The sequence below is a fragment of the Ailuropoda melanoleuca genome, chromosome 10 (genome assembly GCF_002007445.2).
Source record: "Ailuropoda melanoleuca isolate Jingjing chromosome 10, ASM200744v2, whole genome shotgun sequence".
Taxonomy (NCBI): domain Eukaryota; kingdom Metazoa; phylum Chordata; class Mammalia; order Carnivora; family Ursidae; genus Ailuropoda; species Ailuropoda melanoleuca.
This window is the reverse complement of record NC_048227.1, coordinates 42,140,995-42,160,670: the sequence shown is the minus strand read 5'-3', so window position 1 is coordinate 42,160,670 and position 19,676 is coordinate 42,140,995. Positions and strand designations below refer to the sequence as shown.

Below are 19,676 nucleotides of genomic sequence, written 5' to 3'. Positions count from 1 at the left end.
CCCTAGAAAGGATGAATCTTGCTTACTCAGCAGCGTGTGAACAGGCTGGTCAACAAGAACCAAAATGTTAACTTTTATTAAGCTTTCTCATACAAGGAACTAAGCTGGATGTGGCATTATTACTGCCGAAAAAAGCAGTAAATAGGAATTTTAAAACCATTTGCTCCCCAACCCAGAAGCCTTCTTCTTCTTCTTTTTTTTTTTAAAGAATCCAGGGGGGAAACAAAAGGAAAGCAGCAAAATGATGTTCCAGGAAGGACAGCGGAGCCGAGGTCCCAACCCCCACCCATCCCTCAGCAGCTGGACTCACAAAGACTAAACCTGCCTCACTGGACATGTCGAATTTACTGAATTTACCGAACATTCTGGGCATTTATTCTTCAGGAAGAATGTAATAAAACTACCACCAAATAGTTATTTCTATCAATAAAGATGAAAGCACATAAACCTGCGAGCTTCTTTTTGCATGATTTTTTAAAAAGTGTGCCCTAAAGATAGTCTTCCTATCGATATTTTTTTAATGATTTTTTATTTATATTATATTAGTCACCATACAGTACATCCCCGGATTCCAATGTAAAGTTCGATGCTTCATTAGTTGTGTATAACACCCAGTGCACCATGCAATACGTGCCCTCCTTACTACCCATCACCGGTCTATCCCAATCCCCCACCCCCCCTCCCCTCTGAGTTCCTATCAATATGTTTTAACCACAAGATGTTTTGTTCTTTAACAGGGAAATACTTTTTTTTTTTCCTCCAGTGCTGGTAGATTGAAACATTTTGAATACTTGTAACATTTTCTTGTAAAGAGAACTTTTTTTTTTTTTTAGTATCTGGCCAGCCCTTCTTAAGTTCCTTTTCTCTCTTCTGTTTTCTTTCTTTTTTTTTTTTTAAAGATTTTTTATTTATTTATTTGACAGAGATAGACAGCCAGCGAGAGAGGGAACACAAGCGGGGGGGGGGGTGGGAGAGGAAGAAGCAGGCTCACAGCAGAGGAGCCTGATGTGGGGCTCGATCCCAGAACTCTGGGATCACGCCCTGAGCCGAAGGCAGATGCTCAATGACTGAGCCACCCAGGCGCCCCTCTCTCTTCTGTTTTCAATCACTTATCTCATTTTTGTTCTTCTGTGAGTGGGTACCAACACCATGGAAGAGAAATTGGAGAAATAAAACCATCAACAAAATGATAAGCCAACATACTGAATGCAGAAAACATGTGCAAATCATATATCTGATAAGGGGTTAATATCCAAAATATATAAAGAAATCATATAACTCAATAGCAAAAAAAAAAAAAAAAAAAACCCCAAAAAACCCCAAACGATCCAATTAAAAAATGGGCAGAGGATCTGAGTAGACATTTTTTCCAAAGAAAACATACAAATAGCCAACAGATACATGAAAAGATGCTCAAAATCATTAATCATCAGGGAAATGCAACCCCGCACCTGGTAGAATGGCTATTAACAAAAAGATAAGAAATAACAAATGCTGACAAGGATGTGGAAAAAAAGGAACACTTGTGCACTATTGGTGGGAATGTAAATTGGTACGGCCACTATGCAAAACAGTATGGAGATTCCTCAACAAATTACAAATAGAAATACTATATGATCCAGCAATTATACTTCTCAGTATCCAAGGAAAATGAAAATACAAACTTGAAAAGATATAAACACCCCCATGTTTATTGCGGCATTATTTACAACAGCCAAGACATGGAAACAATCTTAGTGCCCACCGATGGATGAATGGATAAAGAAAATATGGTACATATATACAATGGAATATTATTCAGCCATAAAAAAGAATGAAATCTTGCCATTTGAAACAACAAGAATGGGTCCTGAGGCATTATGCTAATTGAAATAAGTCAGACAGTGGAAGACAAATATCATATGATCTCACTTATATATGGAAGCTTAAAAAAAAAAAAAAGCTCATAGATACAGAGGACAGATTGGTGGTTGCCAGAAGCAGAGGTGGGGGTTAGGTGAAATCAGTGAAGGGGGTCAAATGATACAAACTTCCAGTTATAAGATAAATAAGTCATGGGAATGTAATGTACAGCATGATAACTATAGTTATTAATAGTGTCCTGTATATTTGAAAGTTGCTAAGAGAGTAAATCTCTAAAGTTTCTCATCACAAAAAAAAAGTCTGTAACTATGTGCAGTGATGGATGTGAACTAGACTTACTGTGGTGATCACCTCACAATATATACAAATATCAAATCATTGTGCTGTACACCTGAAACTAATGTAAGGTTGTAGGTCAATTATACCTCAATAAAAAAAAATGGAAGAAAAGTCTTGAAAATCCATTTCAACTACGCTGCCCTATTCTATAACTGCTCCAAATGCAGAAGACAGAAAAACACATCTTAAGTGTGTGCACTGGCTGGGATGCTTCCAGAACCAGCTGAAGAGAGGCTGTATAATAAATAGTATTATTCATAACTTACATTTGCATGCAATACACAATTCTCAAAAACCCCACTTCATCCTTAAAACAACCTTGAGAACCCGACATATTATCATTGAGGAAACAGAAGCCCCCAGGTCATATGGAACTTGGCAGAGCCGGGGACCCTTGGCTCAGCACTCTTTGTTCTCCATCCTGTTAAGGCTGGAGAGAGGACAGGTAGCTCAGCCACCTGACCCAAAGAATTCTCTAGTTAACTTACCATTAGACTTCTCTTTGCTGAGGACAGCAAAGTGAGCCACAAAGCTTTTCTGACTTTTTGTTCTCTCATGTGCAAAATAAGGACAATGCCACCCATCCCCATAGGATAGGTAGGAGTAAAATTAAAGGATGCCAGTGAAAGAAAGTTAATAAATCATAAAGTGTTCTGCAAATCCCTCCTTCAGGAGCTGTATCACACTTATGTGCTGTTTGACCGTAGGCAGGTTTCTTAAGATTTCTAAGGCTCACCTTCCTTATCAGTGAAACAAGGCTACCGCCAGAATCTTGCCCATAAGATGACTGTTGAAGACTGAAGGAGATAATCCACGCCAAGCAGTTAGCAGCCTGGTCAGTGCACAGACACAGCAAGTCCTTACTAAATGTCATGAGTAAAGCCATTCACATTTGTTCCCAGGCCTTTCCCAGCATGACTATAAGCAGACAAGCAAAACCCAAAGGAGTCCAAGGATTCCATATTATAATCCTGTCTGTCCAGGCTCTTTGCTCCCACAGCAGTTTCAACTTTATGCTCTCAAAAGACATTTTTGGGAGAGCTCTACTTACCCTTAGTTTGGCGAAGTTACCTTTTTTGGTCCACACCAAATATTTAGCCATTGAACATGGTTTGCCTCCTTTCATTCCTACTGCACGAGAGTCTAGGATTTGGTTGGAGAATATGTACATTACATCCATCTTGATATCTAGGGAACAAAACAGACCTACTCCACACCTCAATGTTCCTCCCAAAAGAGGGGCGGTGCCACAATGCCACTTCAAAAGACATCTGGCAGTTATAGAACCAAGTTTTACAAACACACAAGAACAAATCACTTTATGTACTTACTGGGAGAAGTCCGCTCTAGATGTCAATGAGCAAAGGAATGCAAAAACCAGCAAAATGCCTGACATGTGTAATTGGCACTTAAGACAAGCCAGAATGGAAGAGAAAAGTAACAAGGTATCTTCCAGATTGGATTGGTGTCTGATCACTGCTTTGAAGAATGTTTGAACAGGAAATGAATAAACATCAGCACAAACTAATCTTAAAATCTTATCAGTCTCTGGTTATGAACACTACTTCTTAATTTAATCAGCTAACTACATTTTTCTGTAACTTAGATCATCTGAATTTATATATCTTTGCATATTGCCTGAGGGTCCTATAAATTACACATACCAACACTCACTTGAATGGTAACTGTTTACTGATATGCTGGTGTGGTTGTGGCAGATACGTCAAAACCATGAGAAGTCTCAGTGACTTTCAGGAAGGAGAAACACCTCAACTTGGGGAAGGTAGGTGCAGATAGAGGAGTCCTAAAATGCTTGACCATGTCTTTTTCCTTATCATTTCAGAAGGAAATTTGTTCGTCATTCTCAAACATTTTATTTTCCTCTTAATTTTTTCCTCTGGGAGGTCTTGCAGGGTCGGTGATTCAGATCTTGGAAACCCTACCCTATCAGCTTTTCTTTCTTTCTTTTTTTTTTTCCAGAATTTAAATGTTCAAACATGTTACTTGCTATCGTATGGGAAATGCGTTCAATCAACGAACATTTATTCGGAGCCTGCTACCCAAAAGGCATTCTACAGGACAGTGCAGTTGATACTCTAAACCCGTGGTCATCTGCAAACTCTACTGAGAGCTATAGAATGTTCCTGTGGCTCTGGAAAACAAACAAAAACAAAAACCAAACCAAACCAAACCAAAACAAAACAAAAACTCAAGCCTTTCACTGGGGCCTCTTACCCTTCCCTCAATTCTCTCTCTAGTCCAACTTTTCTTTCCTTCCGCTCTCTCCATGTCTGTTGGTGTCTTTGACTTAAGCCTTCCTCTTCTGCTCTTCCCATGCTGACATCCCGTCATCGTCCTGGGCCTCCCCCACATGACACCTTGTAAACAGCCACCTCCCTGAAATACACGAAAGTATTTCTTTTTCAACGCAGGTAATTCTGCTGTATAGCATTTAAAGAATTTGACCCAATCCTCTTTACATTGTGTATTTTTAACTTAATTCTCTAGGTAAAATAGATCTCCTTTTAAGAATATCAAACAGGAATTTGAAGAAAGCCCCCAAGACCCTTTACCTCTGAGTGTGCATGAATGTGACCCAAATGAAAACATGAGGAAAAGAAAATTATACAATTATCAGAAAGTCCTCCCTGTTTCAGGATGTATACATTTCTGGAAAAATCAAGACACAGAGGGTTAAGTAGGAGATGAGCTAAGCCCAGGGTGTGCATACTTTTTGTGGCATCCCCCGCAGGTGCTGTGGCTGCAGGTGCTTTGTCTCTAACCGAGAGAGACAAGGATACCATTGTTGCTGCTCTCACCACAGTTCTGGGAACGGAGAATAGCCACGTTCTTTATTTTGACATCCCAGTATAATCTCTTTATTCAAGGCCTACATTTCAGAAGGTCTCAATTCAAAATGTGGTTCTTGGAAAACCCCGTGTAGGAATCAGGAAGCAGGCCAGGGGCACATGGGAGTTTGAACCACACTCGTGTCACTGTGCGGCGCTCTGACACATGGCGCCTGGCCAGTCGGGGTCCTCCCCTGCTTGCGGCCAGCTTGCAGGCAGCGCTAGAGCTCCAGGGTGGTGGGGACAAGCAGACTCTAGAACCTGACTGACAGCAGACCAACCCCAGCCCCATCACTAAAGTGACTTCGGGCCAGTTACTTAACTGCCCTTGCCTCAGTTTCCTCCCTGTGAAATGGGGAAAACAACAGAACCCGCTTCGTGGGGCCTTCGCAGGATTAAAGTAAGTTAGTATGTACAGGGTTCTTAGAGCTTACCTGTTACGCACGTAGTAAGCACTGTGCGTATATGCTATTATGATAACCAAGACTCCAGGGGAAATCCAGTGAAGGGCAGAAAGGTCTCCTTTATTTGGATATAAACCATGAAATACCAGCATTTAATATACTTAAATCTCCCGTCACCTAATTCCAGATCCTGAAAACAGGTTTTTAAAAAGGCACAATTCCTAGTAACAGTGTAACCGACAAACAAAACAGAAGTTAACACCACCACACACAGGATTCCACTGAGCTATTTGAAGGCAAAAAAGGAACTGACCTGATGGGAATAGGGTTGTGCCACTGCCTTCACATACCTGCCTTTTGGGACTTGGGTGTGTATGTGCTTCAGAAAATGGCCCCATTAAGACGGACAGACTTTCTCCCCAGATTCCTGGGTTCAGAGAAAGCCGCAGTTCACCAAGGCAGTTTGCTCAACTCTAATTAGGAAGCTGATTGCTGGTTGGCCTTGCACAAAGGACTTTTAATTAGGGCTGAGAACGCTTAGAAAAATCCACTTGGCAAGTCGACTCCCTCCCTCTATCTCTTTTTTAACATCTTGCCAAGATCATAAGGAAAGGGAGAGCTTAATTACAGTTGGTGTATATATCTTTAAGAAAAAAAATACATTAAGTGCTTTAAAATAGGCTCTCTTGGCTCTGTGATCACAAGGATTTTACTCACTTCTTATCCCTGATTGGTCTCATTCTCAGTTACAGATGAATCAGACACATTTTGAGCAGCTTTAAGATTTGCTTTTCATCCAAAGCCAAGTAGGCAAATGGCAGTGAATTCACAAGCTTTTCCAAATGATCTCATAGGTTCCTCTGGCTCCACTGTGGGGGCCGTTTGCACTCTGCAATGCTGTTATCTTAAACACCCCCGGCCTGCCCGTGTCCAAGGAGAGGCCACAGCATAGGACCCAGCTAGGCACTCCGCATTCTCGAAGGCAAGTTTCAGTCCCCTTAGTATGTCCACGTGGCAGCCGTGGATTGAAAAAGGAGAATAAAAGGAGCCCACGAAAGACCCTGAGCCAGACGGGTGGGCCCGAGTAACAGTGGTGGGGTGGACACGGAGCCTTGGAGGTGGATCCCGTCCTTAAATCCTTCCCTAGACCATGGTCATGTCCCAGTGCCTCCCTAGAGCCACACTCTCAAGTCTTCCCGCCGGAACACAGGTGACCCATTCTCCCCTTTAGTCCGCGTGAACCCAGCCCCGGCAGACAGCGCCTTTTTAATTATTTATATGAAATATCTGATCGTCCATGGAGTGGCTGAACCCAGCATAACACGTGCTCTGGGCGACTCTGTGAAGCTCGGATCAGCCACTCAGAGGCACAAGATTTTCCGACTGAAGTTTGCCTTTTACTGCTCCTTTAGTCTCTGCCTTTTTTTCTCTAGTCTTTGTGCCTCGGTGATAAGGATCCCTTTCATCTAATCTCAGGAGCCTGAAACTCTGCTATTGAATTACATTGCTTCACTTACTATGTATGTTTGATGCAAAAATAAGAAGCCAGGTAGAAGCAGAAGATGCTGTCGCTTGTGTCTGAAGGAATACGTCAATCATCCTTGAGCCCCATCCAGCTCTTTCACACGTTTTCAACGTGATGCTTCTGTGCAGACTCTTGAGTTTGGCTCGGTGGCATTGTGTTAAAATTCAGGCACATCCCTCTCCGTTGAGCTCGTGCAGCTTGTGGGTCAATCGAGATTTTAAAGTCATCTGCCTTTTCACCAACACAATTGCTGAGGGGTGGCAGAGCCAAGCTGCTTTGGGAATATATGGCGGCTGCCCGACTGCTTTTCCCACACACGCCTCTCACTCAGGTCACTGTGTTCCTGCAGTAGCAGCCTCAACAAACACATTTAATGGTCTTACAGTGAAATGTCACTGGGCTGAAAACTCGTTAATATCAAAGACAATATTGGAGGGAGAACGGCTTTCTAATTCAAGCCAGGTGAATTTCCAAGATATTTGGCCGATTTCTCGCACCATATGTATGCCTCCCCTTTATATTGTTTTTACGCTGTCTTGAGAGAGTTCAGACATCTATTGATCACCATTATGTTCTTTGTGCTATTAAAAATAATCAGGTTTATGGGTTACCTTCTTTCCCAACTGCCAAGATGCTCCCCAGAACTTAGCATGAGCTCTTCTGATGAGCTGGAGAGGGAAATAGCATTATCCTTGTTTTACAGATGGAGAAATCCGAAGTGCAGGGAGACTGTTTTGCCTAAGGTGAAAGTGTTGTTTTAATCCTAGACTTTTATTTTTATCTCTTCAAATTTCTTCCCGAGGGTGGTAATGAGCTCGGAGGATTCATCAGGACGAAACCTTGTCTGAAGACTTGTTTATAAAATTATTTCAATAAAATTCGCAATCAGATTGGCCAGGGTGGGCCTTCAAACCGAGTGGCTTCCTTAATGAGCACACTCATCAGGGCGGTACAATCTTGTTACCAGCCGGCTTCTCCCACACTTGTCAAGGCTGGGTGGGGGTGGGGGGCGGCTGGTGCAAGTTTATTAGTAATAAAGACCAAAGCCCTAGGAGCCTTTATACGAGAATCTGGTTTCTTTTTCATTTGTTTAATTATTTTAAAAGTTAGGTTGGAAATGTTTGTGGAGCGGCTCATAATGTGACTTCAGAGAGGGAAGGCTTGGCACATCCCACTCATTAATTCGGAGGCTGCTTCCCGTTGAACTTCCCTCAGTTAGGTGTTGTCTCCTAATTTCTCTTCTTGTGTTGGTGCTGTTTGCCCCTCTGATTCTAATCCACCTCCCCTACCCACGTGACACCCAAGTTACTTAGACCAAAGACTGAATCTTCAAAGTAAAGAATCCAGAAGGAAGATTGTTAATACCGAGCCCAGGGCTTCTGGATACTCATGGACCTAGAAGCCACCATGCATAGGTATTGGTTGGCGGAATGTGTCTTCCATATACGCGGTGTTTTGAAACATAGATCTTCTGGTTCTTTACAACGGGACAGTGCCACTGAAGACAGGAAGCCAAACTTTAGACCACTGGGGTGGGGGGAATACGTTGTCAAAAGGCCCCTCACTCCAAGGTGGGAAAGTGCTTCTCAGTTCTAAAAATCCACCATTGCCCAAAATGCATCCCCCATACCCACACACCAAGTTGACTCACTTGCTCCCATGCCTCCACTGAAAGGGGAAGAAGGCAAAGTGAGGGAGGGCTCACGATTAATTGCCTTGCTTAACGGAAGCTCAACTAGTTAGGATTATTATATAGACCTTACTTCCTACTTGACAGCTGGATTTGACGCAGATGGAGAGAAACGTAATTAATTTCCGTTCACCTTTGTTATTTTTATAACATTTACAGTTTTCCAATAAAATTTCTGATTTGCAAATGATAAAGCAATAAATGTTTATTGTCAAGAATTTAGGTAAAACAAAGCAAAAAAGGGGCACCTGCATGGCTCAGTCAGTTGAGTGTCTGCCTTTGGCTCAGGTCATGATCCCAGGGTTGTGGGATCAAGGCCCACATCCAGCTCCCTGCTTAGCGGGTAGTCTGCTTCTCCCTCTGCCTCTCCCCACCACTTGTGCTCTCTCTCTCTCAAATAAATAAACAAAATGTTAACAAAAAAAGTATTGGGAAGAAAATTACATCATCCATAATTATCTCACCCAGATAATAAGTGTGAACATTTAGCCTTAGACCCTACCAATCATAAATAGATGCTTCTTTTTTCATTTAGGATTAGCATATACATAGAGTTTATGCCCTACTTTTCTTTTCCACTTAACATTTCTTCAATATTCTTCGATGTCCTTAAGTAGTCTTTGAAAACATGATTTTTATCAACCACACAAATTGCATTGTTTGGTGTACTATGATGTATGGGCCCATTTCCCTGATGTCAGACATCAAGTTTGTTTTAATTTGTAGTTACCATAAAAAATTGTGTAATGCCCGTCACTTTATAGCACATTTTTATTTTTGGAAAGATAAATTCCTCAAATGAAACTAATAGTTCAAAGCCTATTAACATTTTGAAAATTCGTAGTATCTGTTTTCAATTTACTTCTTTTAAAAAAAAATTTTTTTTTAAGTTTTAATTTTAATTCCAATTAGCTAACATACAGTGTACTATTAGTTTCAGGCGTACTATGTAGTGATTCAACACTTCCGTACATGACCCCGTGCCCATCACAAGTGCACTCCTTAATCCCCATCACCTATTTCACCCGTGCCTCCAGTCCTCCCCTCTGGTACCATCAGTTTGTTCTCTATAGTTAAGAGTCTGTTTCTTGGTTTGTCTCTCTCTCATTTTTTCCCTCTGCCTGTTTCTTTTGTTTCTCAAATTCCACATATGAGTGAAAGCATATGGTATTTGTCTTCTCTGACTGACTTATTTCACTCAGCATTATACTGTCTAGTTCCATCTATGTCATTGCAAATGGAAAGACCTCATCCTTTTAAACAGCTGAGTAGTATTCCATTGTCTATATACACCACATCTTCTTTATCCATTCATCAGTCGATGGACACTTGGGCCGTTTCCATAATTTGGCTATTGTTGATACTGCTGCCATAACCATCGGGGTGCATGTATCCCTTCTAATTAGTATTTTTGTATTCTTTGGGTAAATATCCAGTAGTGTGATTGCTGGATCATAGGGTAGATCTATTTTTAACTTTTTGAGTCACCTCCACACTGTCTTCCACAGTGGCTGCACCAGTGTGCATTCCCACCAACAGTGCACGAGTGTTCCTTTTTCTCCACATCCTCACCAATACTTGTTGTTTCTTGTGTTGTTGATTTTAGCCATTCTGACAGGTGTGAGGTGATATCTCATTGTAGTTCTGATTTGTATTTCCCTGATGATCAGTGATGCTGAGCATCTTTTCATGTGTCTGTTAGCCATCTGTAAGTCTTCTTTGGAGAAATGTCTGTTCTTTTCTGTCCATTTTTAATTGGATTATTTGTTTTTTGGGTGTTGAGTTTTTTAAGTTCTTTATATATTTTGGATACTAACCATTTATCAGCTATGTCATTTGCAAATATCTTCTCCTGTTCCATAGGTTGCCTTCAATTTGTTTTCTAAAAGCATCTTATCAATTATATCCTGATTGTTATGTATAACAGTACCCTTTGAACTGAAACTTTGCTGCACTAATTTTTTTTAAATCTTACCAGTTGGATAGATGTTTGCATCTGTTAATGGCATCTTATTGATATTAATTTGTACTTGTTAGATAACTAGATATTTTTAACAGCTTTATTGGAGTATAATTTACATACCATAAAATCTCATCGTAAGAGCGCATTTCAGAGATTCTTAGTAAATTTGTAGAATTGTATAACTATGACCAATTTTAAAACAATTTTACGACATTTTCCAATTTTAGAACAGTCCCCATAATCCCCCCAAATTCCTTGAAGCCCATTTGTAGTCAATTCCTGCTCTCCTCCAGTTCTCAGGCAACCACTGATATGCTTTCTGTCTCTAGAGATTTGTCTTTTCCTGACATTCCATAGAAATGGAATTATATGTAGTACTTTGCATCCAACTCTTCACTTACCATACTGTTTTTGAGTTTTATCCACATTTTAGCCTGTTATAATAGCATATATTTAATTCATTTTTATTTACTATTTACTTCATTTTTATTGATGAATTCTGTAGTGTGGATGTATCACATTTGTTTATCTTTTCAACAGTTGGAGGATACTTGGGGCTATTTTGAATAATGCTACTATGAACATTTGCATACAAGCCTTTGTGTGGATATATGGCTCATGTCTCTTGGCAGATTCTAGGACTGAAATTGCTGGGTCCTCTAGTTTTTTTAAATGTCCGTCAAGTGATGAATAAATAAACAAAGTCTGATACATCTCAAATTTTACTTATGTTCCTGAATGGTTGACAAAACACAGAAATCATGTTTTCAGAAACTTCTAAGGAATTCTTTGGTGAGCCGTCTGGACCTGGAGAGTTTTGAAAGGAGCTTCTTGATAACTTTGTCAATTCCTTCTCAAGGTTATTGATTTTTTTATATGTATAATTTATTTAGTCAATTTTAGCAATTTCCCCCAGAAAATCATCCATTTATCACTATTCTCACATGTATCAACATACAATATTATCTTACTCCATTTAAATCTTCTTTGTAATATGTTCATATCCTTTTTCCATTTCTAATATTATTTGTTTGTATTTCTTCTGTTCCTGGATTTGAATAATGAAAAGTATTTCCACTTTATTAGCCTTTAGAAATACTTAAAGTGCTTGTATTAATCCATTATGCTTTATCTTCTAGTTTGCAGACTGCTGTATTCATCTTTCTTATCTGTTTCACTTGTTTGGATTTTATTCATCAAGTTGGACTTTCCTCATTTTTTAGTCATATGCTTAGTTTATTTTCATTATTTTTGGTTTACTAATGACAATGGTTAAGGCCTTCAACATATTCCTTTGTACACATTCCATGAACGCTTGTATATAATATTCTGATTTTCATTACTTTCTAAATAGTTTGCAATTATGGTTTTGATTTTCTTTTTTTATGAAATTCTAAAGAGTTTTTAAAATTTCTAAGTAATTGAGAGTTTAAATTCATTTACTCTTATTTAAACTTGGGTAATTTTTTTCTAATTTTGTTGTATTTTAGATAAAAGTTTTCTTTGTGGCCTATATATTACTTGATTTGCTCAGGATTTCAAATAATAGCTTTTTTTTTTTTTAAAGATTTTATTTATTTATTCAACAGAGATAGAGACAGCCAGCGAGAGAGGGAACACAAGCAGGGGGAGTGGGAGAGGAAGAAGCAGGCTCATAGCAGAGGAGCCTGATGTGGGGCTCGATCCCATAACACCGGGATCACGCCCTGAGCCGAAGGCAGACGCTTAATGACTGTGCCACCCAGATGCCCCTCAAATAATAGCTTTTAAAAAGGTTTATTCTTTGTTGTTAGGGGAGAAATAATTTATTTTTTATTTTAAATTTTTTAATAATTATAGTATTTCAAACTTCAGCATCCTTCTTTTCTCTTTTTTGATTGTCAAAATTTAGGTCTCCCAAAGACAATTGTTTTTCTGTCAATTTCTCCTTCTGTCAATTTTTATTCTTTCTATTTAATCCTATGCTTTTATCACTGTGATATTTTCATTCAGCCTTGCATCTTATATCAACATAAAAATGCCAAAATGGATCTTTTATCCTGAAGGCTACTTTATGATAAATGCTACTTTGTTACTTTTTTACTGCCATTCATGTTTTTCATTTGCAGCTGTTTGATAAATATTCGGCCATGATTTTATTCTTTTAACTGCTTAGAGTTAATTTTAACATTTATTGATATTTTTCCTAATTTCCAAGTGAATTCATGCTCATGGCAGAAAATTCTGGCAACCACAGAAAAGCACACACACACACAAAATCATCCACCACCCAGTATCCAGAGTTTTCTCTTTTTTCTTTCCCTTCTTTTTAAATTTTTCTTTGATATGTTCAAAGAAAGTCAGAAGAGCCTACATTGGGGCCTACAGGTCACAGGCCAATTAAAACAGAAATGGGATCATTTCACAGTCCAGAGCATGGAGAGACAAAGTTATCAAGAAACTAGCTCTCGCTTCTATTTCATTTCTTGAAATTCAAAAACAGCAAATCACACCCCTCTTTTGTCTACTGTGGGCCTGAAGAAATAAAATGATTAGATTGCCAGGGATTCAAAGTAAGAACGGCGTGAGTCTGCTGTGGTCAGAAGCTGGGGCATCTCCCTTGAGTCAGGACTTCAGAGAAGATGAGTCCAGTGACTGTCGCTGAGAAAAAAAACCTTGGCTTCCCCACAGGCCTGGGGCACATGTCAGGCTGTGTGTGTGTGTGCGCGCGCGCGCGCGCGCGTGCGTGTGTGTGTGTGTGTGCGTGTGTGGTGTGGGTGGGTGTTGTTTCTGTGCGTATGTTGTTGGGAGTATGTGCTGTTGTCTGTATGTGTGTTGTATGTGTGTGCTGTTGTTTGTGTATGTTCCTGTGGTGTATGTGTGTATGTAGGGGATCAGAGCAGTAGAGAGGGTTTGGCAGGAGCCCAGAGGTCCCACTGAGGGAAAGCAGATAATCTACACTGCTGAGTCCATTTTCTTTCGGAGGTCAGGGAAACTGTGGTCTGATTGCTGCCTCAAGTCAGGTTCCAGCTGAAAAGTCAGGTCCAGAGCTTAAGGCAAAATGTGTCCTCTGTCAAAGGGTCAGAGAACAGGCTCTCCAAGGAAAGGTTAAAAGGATTGAACCGTTTAACATAAAATAAGAAAAGATTAAGTGGCTGCTTAATTACTACCATCAAACAATGAAGATTTTTTTTTTTTTTTTAAGAGACGGATCAGTTGTTTTCCACTATCTGTAGAAGACAGAAAGGGTGAAATGCGGTCTTCTTAAAACAATGGAGAGATCAGGGAGTTTCTTAAACCCTCCATTTACACAACATGGCCAGTCTTCAGGGACAGATTATAGAATTTCCTTCCCCCTTAATCTTTGAAGGGAGATAAATAGCCATCCAGAAATGTAGGGCCAGGAACCACTGGAAAAGGACACAGGCCTCTGGGTGGGGCAGACCCGGGCTGGAATTCCAGCTCTGCACAACCCCCGAAAGATTACTTAACCTTTTTACTCCTAGTCTCCTTACCTGTAAAATGGGCATAATGACACCTGCATCACAGATTTTTGTTGGGTTACATCAAATGACAACCTATATAAATCTCCTAGCCCAGTACATAGTAGGTGCTCCACAAAAGTCAGCTTCCTCCCCCTTTTCAACTGTCACTTGCAAGAAAATGCAAAGACAATGTTTCTTTAATCTCACACATTCTTTGACCACTAAAGAGGACACTAATTTAATTCCACCCATCAAAGATTTATCGAGCACCTCCTTCATGTAAGGCACTGGGAGGTTGTAGCTTCCCAGCATCCATTCACCCTACTTTTGGTATGTCTCCAATTTTTCTGTGTGGGTCCATCCCACCTACCTGCCCTCAGGGGTGATTTTGCCGGGGTTTACTAGGTGAAACGTGACCTAGGCATTGTTAGTCAAAGCATCTTGAGCAGCTTTGTCAGAAGTGATGGTTTAGGAAAGGGACCATGACCCAGTTAGAGCGAGTGAAACTCAAGGAGTTTTGCTTGAGCTCGCTGGAGAGCCAGCCCTCTTTTCTCCCAAGAGTCTGGGAGGCTGGAGCTGGTGCCAAGCAAAGAAGAGCCGCCAAATAAAGAAAAAGAAAAGTGAGAATAAAAGGTGTGGGTATGTCAAAACCATGTGATGGATTCCTCCAAAAGTTTAAGAATTGTCGTCTGATCTAGCAATTCTATACCTCTAAGTACGGACCCCAAAGAATAGAAGCAGGAACTCAAACACATACTTGCACATTGGTGTTTATGGCAGCATTATTCACAAGAGGCGAAAAGTAGGAACAACCCAAATGACCATCAATGGATGAATGGACAAACCAAGCATGATATAAACATACAATGGGATATTATTCAGTCTTAACAAGGAAGGAACTTCTGACACATGCTACAACGTGGATAAACCTTAAAAACATTATGCTAAGTGAAATCAGCCAGACACACAGGACAAATAGCGTATGATTCCACTTATATGAGGCACCAAAAATAAACAAATTCGTAGAGAAAGAAAGCATGATAGAGGTTACCAGGGCCTGAAGGAGAGGGGATGAGGAGCTGTTATTTAATGGGTGGAGTTTCTGTGTGGGCTGATGAAAAAGTTCTAGAAATGGATAACAGTGATGGTTGCATAGCATTGTGAATATACTTAATGCCACTGAATTGTACACTGAAAAATTATTAAAATGGCAAAGTTTGTGTTACATATGTTTCACCTCCATTTTTAACAAGCCACATGTGATGTAGGGTTATGATGCTAGACTAGAGAGTGGGTATTTGCCTTCTGTCCCCAGAGACAAGTCTTGATCAGAAGGGAGGACTATCAAAACTTTGTTCTAAAGAGACTAATCAATAGCCATGAGGTAGAGAAGCTTGGACCAATGCCAAGCCCTACCATAGGGTGTGAACTCTCAAACCAGGAGGAGGTGGTAACTCTACGAGCTAGACAAAGAGAGGATCGGGGATTTTGTGATTATTGGATGGGAAGAGAGGCCTTGGGAGAGCCAGGCAGTTTTCATGGTTTCAGCTCCTTTTGCCTTACAAAGTATTTACTACAGTGGTTGATTTCTATTTTTTAATAAGCCAAGTATTTCCTTCCTAATACCACCTAAGTTTACTTTTCTCAATTGCTGCCATAAATAGAGCTCATCAACCACAAAGTCTTTAGAAAATTGTCAACCTCAGCCAATAAATAGTACTCAACCATATGGAAAAAAGTAGGCAATCATGACTCAGGCAAAGTGACTCTGTTTTTCTGAATGGAAAAAAACATTCCTCATTTTGATCTTAACCAAGAATGTTACTGAATGAAACTTAGATTTGTAAATCATTTTTTCATTACTGTAATGTTTCCTATTGCATAACTATATGCTTTGATAAAGAGACATGTCAAACTCTCAGCTGATCGATATCAAAGCCATTTTGCAACCTGTTTTTCAGGATCTCCTTTCACTTTTTATGTTTCCATAATCCTGCTATTCCAATGATATTTTTATTTCAATTTATTTTCATTCTTTACACAAAATCCAAAACAAAGTAGACACGTAAAAACCTGAATTCCATGGTTTGCTGCTCCCTGAGATACAGCTTAGATGTGTTTTATTATCCAAGGAGCCCTGGTACCTCTTAACCACAAATGAAGTTAAAGCAATTGACTAGTTTACCCCACTTGCCCACCCATCATCACACACTAGCAAAGCAGAGCTTTCAGATACTGTGACAAGAGGGAAGTAACGTTTGATAATGAGGAGAAGGTCTGACATGACCAGGAGGGTGCTGAAGACATCAGCCTGGTGGGTGGTGCAGTGAGAGGCTCTGAGCAGCCCCCACAAGCAGAAAGACAGAGAAGAGAGGCTGGGGGTGTTGGAACTGGTATGAAGCATGAGGCTTGCCAAAAACCACCTTGGCCTTCATCAGCCCGTGTGCTACAGGTATAAGGGAAATCCTAGCTGTACTGAATCAAACAAGATCAATCTGACAGCTGGAGACACGTGATCTTCCTCTCCAAAGCATCTATTCACATCCACGGATCTACATGGAACTTTTAAGAAAAATACTTGAACCTTGTCCAATTCAGGTATACAGATATATTCATTCCACAAATATTTATCGAGTGCTTTTCCTACTGTGCCAGACACTGCAAAGTCCTGGGGCTAGAGCTGTGAAGAGAAGAGCCCTGCACCCCAGGTGCTTACAGCTTAATGGAGAAGAGACCACAATAGATAGAATAACACATAAACAAGATAATTAATGATTGTGATAGCTACAGTGAAGGGAAAGAACCAAGAGTGAGGAAGTAAATAGAACCCCAGGAAGGCCGCTTCAGAGAGGGTGTTCAAGGATGTCCTAGGAAGGGGGTAACATCTGAGCTTAATCATCAAGGAGGAGACAGAGCCAGCCAGCCTCCCCTTGGGGGATTGGAGGGAGCATCCCAGAGGAACCCAAGTGCAAGGCTTGGGAGCACATGTTTGAGATATAGAACTAAAGGTGGAGTGGCTGGAGGCGTTGACTGTGACATAAGATAGGTTTGCAGAGCTGGCAGGAGCTAGATCTCGCAGGGCCTCTAGACCCGGAGGGCAGTTGGAAGCCACTGAAGAGTTTTAAACAGGAGAATAACATGATTTTATTTATATTTTTAAAAGTTCACTCTGGCTGCTGTGAGGAGAATAGAGGCAAAAGTGGAAGTAGATTAGTTAGGAAGTCACAATGATAATCTAGATAAGTGATGACAGCAGGGAAATGGTTCTCAAAGTGGGGTCCCTGGACCAGCAGCAGCAGTAGCATCACCTGGCAACTTGTTAGAGATGCAAATTCTCAGGCCCAACCCCAGCCCCACTGAATCAGAAACTGGGGCTGAGACCCCTCAATATAAGTATTAACAGCTCCTCCAGGTGATTCTAAAGAACTGAAACTTGAGAACCTCTAGATTAGGGGTATGGAAATAGAGAAGGTGTTATGGAGAAAGTGTTTGTGTCTCCCCAAAATTCTCACATTGCAGTCCTAACCTCCAGGGTGGCTGTATTTGGAGATGGGGCCTCTAAGGAAGTAATGAAGGTCAAGTAAGGTTTTAAGAGTGGGGCTCTGATGCAGTAGGATTAGTGGTATAGAAGAGACCCCTCGGGGCACCTGGGTGGCAGAGCGGTTAAGCGTCTGCCTTCGGCTCAGGGCGTGATCCCGGCGTTATGGGGTCGAGCCCCACATCAGGCTCCTCCACTATGAGCCTGCTTCTTCCTCTCCCACTCCCCCTGCTTGTGTTCCCTCTCGCTGGCTGTCTCTATCTCTGTCGAATACATAAATAAAATCTAAAAAAAAAAAAAGAAGAGACCCCTCTTCCTCCCTCTCTCTCTCTCTCTCTCTCTCTCTCTTTCATGCATGTAAAAAGAAGAGGTCATAAGTACTGAGAGAGGGGGAAGCCACGTACAGGCCCAGGGAAGAGGTCTCACAATGAAGCCTATCTTACTAACACCTTGATCTTGGACTCTCTAGCATCCAGAACTGTGAGAAAATTAATTTCTGTTGTTTAAACCACCCACTCTGTAGCATTTTGTGATGGTAGCCAGAGAAGACTAATACAGATGGAATAAAACGCTAATGCAGAATCAAAGAAGGGAACCTTGGTGGGAGTAAATCCTGAAGGCAGAACTCAGTAATGCATTGAATATAAAGGGTGAGCTCACAGGGTCACTATATCAGCCAGAGCTGTGCACTCCTTCTCAACCAGATATGAAAGGCAAGAGATAACCCAGATTAACACTGGGTACACCCCCATCTTGGGACACTTGGAAATATGAGGAAGAAGCATGGCTTGGCAGCCCAGTGTCTGAACCCCCTTTCTCATTCAGAATATCACCTAGTAAGCGGGTCCTACCGGGAGACACAGCCCTGTATCCTGGAGAAGTTAAAGCAGAGCTGGTTTCTCTCTTATAATTCATCGTAATCCAGGGATTGGGAAGATGACCTAGGCTCAGACAATGAAAAGCCTTCAGGGGTTTGCCTCTAGAAGGAATTTATTCAAGGCTGCGGCAGTGGAGTCAAGGGTGGATTGGGAAGGGTGGTAAGGACCCAGTGGTAGAACCCAACCCACGATGTGACCTTGGCGGAATTATTTTTCCAGCTGGTTTTCCCACCCCTCCCATTCATTTCTGAGCAACAGGATATGTTTCCAATAAACTCCTTTTCTGACTAAGTTGACTAGAGTTTTCAGGCAAGCTCCCTGACTGGTCAAGAGTGGAGCGCTATAAAGACTGGACTTCCTACATATACCTTGAGGCTCAAGCTCTTAATACCCAGGTATGAATTTTAACGTGGTAGCATTTGCATTTCCTGGCTGAAGCCAGAGACATGGAGGGTGCAGGTAGCTAAAGGCAATAGCTTCAGGCAGTTGCTTCCCTGAACTTGTGTCTCTTCCCGTAAATGCACGATCAACAGGCAAGGGAGACCTTCAATGACAGAGGTCCCATTTTCTTTCCAAAATTTTTGAGTCCATGTCCTCATCCTCAAGCCTCCTGCCCCATCTTATCAGCAACCTGTAAAGGCCTCCCGATCATGTCTGGCCTCTGGCTTCCTCCACTGCAGTGGGTCACCCTAGGCCCCTGACCCTGCCATGCCCTGCTCAAACATCACTAATAAAATATTCAGAATAAATATAAACTATTTCATTTGGTATTCAGGGTCTTACACAGTTTTGTTCCTCCCCATTTTTCCTAACTTACCTTCTACTCCTTTCCAACACACACTTTATGCTCAGAATACGTTGGCCTATTTATTGTGCCCTGGACATGCATTATAGGTCCCACCCTTCCCTTCTCTGCCCCAATCTAGAATTCTCTCCTCTTCCCTTCCTCTCCAAATCCTTCCCATCCCTCAAGACTCACTTCTGTCCCCACCTCTCGTGAAAAATCCTCTTTGAACTTCCCAACGCACAGGCTTTCTCCCTCCTCTAAACCTTTAAAACCCCTAATACCTATGCCAGTCATCTGACGCCCATCAGGCGCTGCCTGGTAGGACTCGTTTCCTTTTCCTGGGCTTGTGCCTTATCACATCAACCAGATTACAAAC

The 19,676-nt window shown here is 41.2% G+C and overlaps 1 long non-coding RNA gene across 3 annotated transcripts in view; it reads right to left on the bottom strand.

Annotated features, from left to right (window-relative positions):
• Positions 1-19,676, bottom strand: part of LOC117804230 — a 68,352-nt gene that overhangs the window by 10,784 nt on the left and 37,892 nt on the right. For all 3 annotated transcript variants that reach the window (XR_004628568.1, XR_004628569.1, XR_004628570.1), the window contains one exon: positions 2,939-4,599. This is a non-coding gene — a long non-coding RNA (uncharacterized LOC117804230). The remainder of the gene's footprint in view (positions 1-2,938; positions 4,600-19,676) is intronic.